At 44.7% G+C, this 6,181-nt stretch overlaps 1 pseudogene; it reads left to right on the top strand.

The window, feature by feature from the left end:
• The first annotated feature begins 3,799 nt into the window (after positions 1-3,799).
• On the top strand, positions 3,800-4,588 carry LOC146889833 (sentrin-specific protease 2 pseudogene; annotated as a pseudogene).
• Positions 4,589-6,181: the final 1,593 nt, after the last annotated feature.

Genomic DNA, 6,181 nt, shown 5'->3' on the forward strand with positions numbered 1-6,181 from the left:
TCAAGGAATAAAAATACTTTAAAATTTATACATTTGTTTAGTTGATTTTCATTTGATTTGTTTTTGAGACAGGGTCTTGCAATGTAAACCAACCTGGCCTCAACCTCACAAAGATCAGCCTGCCTCTGCCTCCTGAAGACTAAGGGTCAAGGTGAGTTCATTTTTTCTGCCACGTACAACACTATTGCGGTGTTCTTTACCTACTCTCAGAATCGTGAGGGAGATTTGGCCACATTGCGGTGTGCCTGGAGGCCTGGAGGCCAGGAGGCTGGTCAGTTTCTACTAACAGCAATATCATCTCGGTCTCTGTCCTACTGGGTGACATTAAAACCTTCCAGTTTTGCTATTGTACACATGTTGCTGTGGATGCTTTTTATTTTGCCTCCTTCTGGACATGTACAAGACGTTCTGATGGGAGGGTGAGTTAGCAACTGTCTGGGTAGATGAACCTTACTGCAGCCCTGTGTCTTCTCCTTAAGGGAAGCCATGTTGTGGGTTGCAGGGGACCTAACACATTCCCTTATTTGCATGTCCTGGATTGCTCCACAGCGTGGATCTGCCCCTTCACATTCCACAGCAGTGCATGAAGACAGTCATTCTCCTGCAGTGCAAACTGAACTTTACATTTTTACCAACATGAAGAATCTAAAACGGCCTTGTTTTAATTTTAATGTGCACTTCCTTGAAGACCTCTGAGTTCCAATTTGGCAGTGAGATTGCTTGGCTATTGGTACCTGCGAGACTGTGAGAAGGTGCTGCTTTATAGGACTTGCTTCAAGACCCTGAACATGGCCAGTGGTGGGCGTAGCATTTGCCCATATCTAATGAACAAATGTTGAAACTTGATCTGTCCAATGACATCACACCAGAAAAAGAACCGGAGTGCTCTGATCCTGTGGCAGAGGATACAATGGAGGGATCCTTCAGCTGGCGATGGATGGAGATGGAGACAGAGACCCACATTGGAACACTGGACTTAACTCCCTAGGTCCAAACGAGAAGCAGAAGGAAAGAGAACGTGAGCAAGGAAGGCAAGATCAGAGGGAACCTCATCCGACGATGGATGGCGATACAGACGGAGACCCACATTGGAGCACCGGACGGAGTCCCCCAAGGTCCAAACGAGGAGCAGAAGGAGGAAGAACATGAGGAAGGAGATCGGGACCACTGATACAAGGGGACTGATCTAATGAGAGTTCACCAAGGCCAGTTGTCTGGGACTGAGCGAGCACGTAATCCAGCCAGATTCTCTGATTGAGGTCGGATTCTCTGAATGTGGCTGGCCCGGAGTCTTTCTGAAAAGCCATTGACAATGACACTGGGACTTGTTTCCTCTGCATATACTGGATTTTTGGGATCCAGTCTGTTTGGGTGCTCACCTTCCTGGACCTGGAGGGAGGGGGGAGGAGCTTGGACTGCCCGCAGGGTGGGAGACCCTGACTGCTATTGGGGATAGAGAGGGAGGAGAGGAGGGAGTGGGGGGAGTAGGAGGGTGTTGGGAGGAGGGGCGGAAATGGAGACTTTTGTATTTTAATAAACTTTGAGGAAAAAAAAAAGAAAAAGAACCAACCTTGCCCTCTCAGGGAAAGCATCAGGCTGGGCTTGCCATCTTGACTGCATGGCCAAGGCCTGGGTCCAAGCTGGATTGACTGGTTGGTAGAGTACAATTTCCAAGATTTCCAAGTTGTGCCACACTAGGTAGGTTTTCAAGGTCAAGCAAAGATATAATTTAGATAGATAGGTCATCTTCAAACACTTCAGAGAGCTACAGAATATGACATTTAAGATGTTTCAATAACCTACGTTTTTGTTTTTTATAACAATGAGACATGTCTGCTCCTGGCAGCACCCATCTACTTCAGAGAGGATAATGGGCATTGAAGAAACTCCACATGGAGTTTAGATTTTTTTGTGGCAAAACTAAGCCACTGGGCAAGAAAATGCCCCTACCTCGACTGCTGACATGCTGCCCTAATTAGACAAGCAGGACACAAATCTCCTGCTTCACAGAAAAGTCTGTCAGATATGCTAGACCTGTAGGCTGAAGAGGGATGCCCCAACATTGCAGAGGAACTTTGGGTGACTGTCCAGGCAGCCAGCTGTTTCTGTCATTGCTCACATGTTTTGGAAGTCACTTGCTTGTACTTCCTGCTTACTCAGTTAATATTATTTACTTCTTGGGTCTCTGAGGGAGTTGAAGATTATATAGCTGTAGTTATAGTTTACCAGATGCAGAAAGCAAGTTATGATAGAAAGTAAATTAGGTATAAGACTTTGAACTCATTAAGATAGGATAGATTTGAAACATTTTCTCTGAATTTGTCAAATGCTAATGGACTGGACATTGCTGGTGTACTTATTGCCTATTTGTATTGTATATAGTCATTGTACTTATTGTATATAGCTTTCTTATAGTAGTTATAGCCTTCTTTTTTAGACTAAAAGGGAAATGTAGTGACATTTCAATTGTATTTTAATAAATAAAGACTGTCTGAAGATCTGAGAGTAAAACAGCCCCTCTGGTTAGCCTTATAGACCAGGTTTGGTAATACACACCTTTAATCCCAGTAACCACACTAGTTGCCATAGTAACCAGGCAGTGCATGCCTTTAATCACAGTAGTGGACGCCTTTAATCCCAGACCTAGAGAGGATTATAAAAAGGGAGCAAACAGCTCTCAAAACAGTCTCATTCTGAGATTCCTGGAGGCAGGATTGCCATTTCAGACCAAGGTTGAGGTAAGAGCTAGTGGTTGGCTCTTTTGCTTTTTGGAACTTCGGGTTGAACCCCAATGTCTCTCTCTAAGTTTTTATTAATCATGCTTAGCCCACCCCCATTTTGCCCCCTCCAGCAGCCCTCCACAGGAAAAAACCTGAACTCTTCGGAGTTTCCCCCAGTGGTAATGGTGAACTGCCACCTTAAAGACAACATTAGATTGAGTCATTCACCACGTGAAAAGTACTCTTTGATAATGTCACCTCTATCTGACTTCACATTCCGACGACAGCAAAACTAAAGGCGCCCTCCTCTGATAAAGAGGAAGTCTGAGCGTTTCACCTTGTGGTGTCTGACCTTGGACCAACATGTCCAGTGTAGCTACAACACCTCCCAGTGGACTAAGTGATCTTTCAGCCTTCAAGAGGACAGTCCAAGAACACCCACTGAGAGTCTGACTGATCTGCACTTTGACATGGAAATCAGAAGACTGTACCACAGCACACAGCAGACACCTGAGCAAAGGTAATCCAAGTAGTTCCTGCAGACTCAAGAACCAGCCGAGCCCCAAAAGAGAGTGAAACAGGGACAGGGTGAGACTGACATTGGGTGTGAAGAGTCCAGCAAGGGTCAGGTCCGGAAACCCCAGGAAGAGGTCGTGGTTACAGCTAAAGGCCTGGGACTGCACCAAAGGCTCTCTCACAGGAGGAGGCTGTGACTGAGGGGAAGTTCGTGGATGGTGGCGAGGGTCGCAAGCACCCCTACTGCAACAGAGGAAGGTGTTCAGAAACATCACAATGGAAAGTACCGAAGGCTGTTGGAGCACCTTCAACCCAGTGATCATGTGAGCTCTGAACCTCACAGTACTTACACAAGCCCCGTGAGCACCTCAAAGGAAAAAAAAAGGGGCTGTGTGTTTAAGGACAGATTCACAGATCTGGACCAAGTCAGTTTGAACCTGCACAAATTGCCTGTGCTGTTCTGAGAGAAGACCCATCACAGACAAAATCAGTCCAAAGGGAGAAGAGGTGTTCAGAGGAGAAAAGTTCTGATACAGAGCAGATAGTTGGAACAAACCTTAAAGATGACAGTAGGGGACATTACCGCCAGCAATGGCATTCTCAACAGCAAAATACCAATACCTGAGGCCAAGGAAAAGGCTCTTGCAGACCGAGAGAAGGGCAGAGGCCTGGACCATGGCCTTGATGTGGACATAGAAGAGGAAATCAGTAGTGTGCTAGGCCCAGGGCCACAAGATGAGATCTGAGTTGTGCCTTCAAATTGCAAATTACTTGAGGAGACATGCAGAAACTACAGGAGGCTCAGGGGCTCAATGATGATGTCATCGATTTTTACATGAATCTTCTCATGGAAGGAAATCAAAATCAAGGATATCCATCAGTTCATGTATTTAATACCATCTTTTACACAAAATTAAAGTGCGGGGGTTACAGGTCGGTCAAAAGATGGGCCCATGCAGTAAGCTCTTTGCAAAGGAACTTATGCTGGTGTCAGTTTGTTTGGATGTGCATGGGAGCCTGGTGGTAATAGACCTAAGAAAGAAGAGCATTGTCTACCTAGATTCGATGGGGCAGAAAAGACGCGATATCCTCAGGATGATTTTCCAATATCTGCAGGATGAGAGCAAAGCCCAAGGAAATACAGGTCTGAAGCTTTTGGAGTGGAAGCAATGCAGCATGACAGCAGAGGAGATTCCTCACAGTAGTGGAATGGGAGTGACTGTGGAATGCTTACCTGTAAGTATGCAGATTATATTCCCAGAGGCCAACCCATCACCTTCCCCCAGCAGCACGTGCCTCTCTTTAGGAAAAGGATGGAATGGGAAATCCTGCATACGTGCCTACTGCAGTGACACCCCTGACTGCTGAGGCTGCTCCACAGTTTTTTGTGATCTATGGTGTACAGGGCTACAGCCCGGGAACTCTGTTGTGCAGAAGAGCTAGAGAAAGGTGTCATAATCATTCAACTAAAGTCACTTTCTTTTCTGGAATTAAGGAGCTCTGCCTCCTTCATGGAAATTGACTGAAATAAGCATGTTAAATGTTTATCTTTTATTTCAGGTCTCCTTGAATATAAACTTCAGCCTTGTAAGAGCTAGACTGGACTGATTACTTAAAAATTCTCTTTGATTTAAAAGTTATTCTTAACTTTTTTATATATTCAGCTGAAATAATTTCTTACTCCTTAAGATTAATATTCCCTCTATCCCACTGTGGAAATAAGCATTTCGTATTAAGTGTTGATACTGCAAATTATACAATAATTATTTATTTATTATGTATACAACATTCTGCCTCCATGTATGCTTGCAGGCCAGAAGAGGGCACTAGATCTCATTACAGATGGCTGTGAGCCACCATGTGGTTGCTGGGAATTGAACTCAGGACCTCTGGAAGAGCAGCCAGTGCTCTTAACCTCTGAGCCGTCTCTCCAGCTCCCGGGGCTTATCTCTTAAAGAGACAGGACAGACCATTACAAAACTGATAAAAATAAACAGTTTATTTATATTTTTCCCCAGGACTAGGGAGAGAAAATGCCTCAGTTCTATCTTCTGGTTGCAGCAGTTTCATCATGTATAGAAAAAATGAGAAGGTTGGGGAAATGGCTCAGTTGGCAAAGTATTCGCCAGGCAAATATGAGGAACAGAGTTATATCCAGGACCCCATTAGGATAAACAATGGTGGAGTAGCTTGTGATTGTAATCTCAAGAACGGAGAGGTGAAGACAGGGGCATCCCTGGTCAGTTTGATCTAATCCCCAAATTCAAGGCCAGGGAGAGACCACCATCTCAAGAATAAAGACAAAGTGTGCCATGACGAGGACAGGCATCACAGGTTGATCGCCGAACTTACATGAATGGGCATACATATTCTCCACACGTGTGCACTGCACACACAGATACATATTCACACCGAATAAAATAAGCTCATACTACATGAATGAGACAAAAATCCCGTGCTGCAAGATACAGAAGCCCTGATCCTTTTGGGCAGAATGATCATGTGACCTCTCTTCTGCCCTGTTTATTCTCTTGGAAGTTTATCCTTTCCTAATTAAATATATAGATGCAGATTAGATATAAATATAGAAGATATAGATATTTTCCTGTCCTGGACTCTTCCAAAGTTGTGTCTCATCAATTCGCTGTTTTGAAAAAAGAAGAACCTGGAACCCCTTTGGAGTGTCCTCTGGACCCTGATATCATCGAATATTAGCCATGTCTGGGTGTCTTCAAAGGCTCACTTTGTGCTTTTCTTGAAAAAGCACTGCGAACTCTGTGAAATTCCAAGAGTGATTAACTCCTAGAGTCTGAAGTCAGCTGACTACAGCCCCGTCTGCCAAGTTAAGTCCTCCACAGGAATGTGTTGAATGAGCACTCTGGTGAAACTTGACAAGTTTGTTGCTCCAGGCTGTGGGAAACACTCTGGATTGCTTTTCATGCTTT

Source organism: Myodes glareolus, chromosome 26 (assembly GCF_982192425.1).
Source record: "Myodes glareolus chromosome 26, mMyoGla1.1, whole genome shotgun sequence".
Classification (NCBI taxonomy): domain Eukaryota; kingdom Metazoa; phylum Chordata; class Mammalia; order Rodentia; family Cricetidae; genus Myodes; species Myodes glareolus.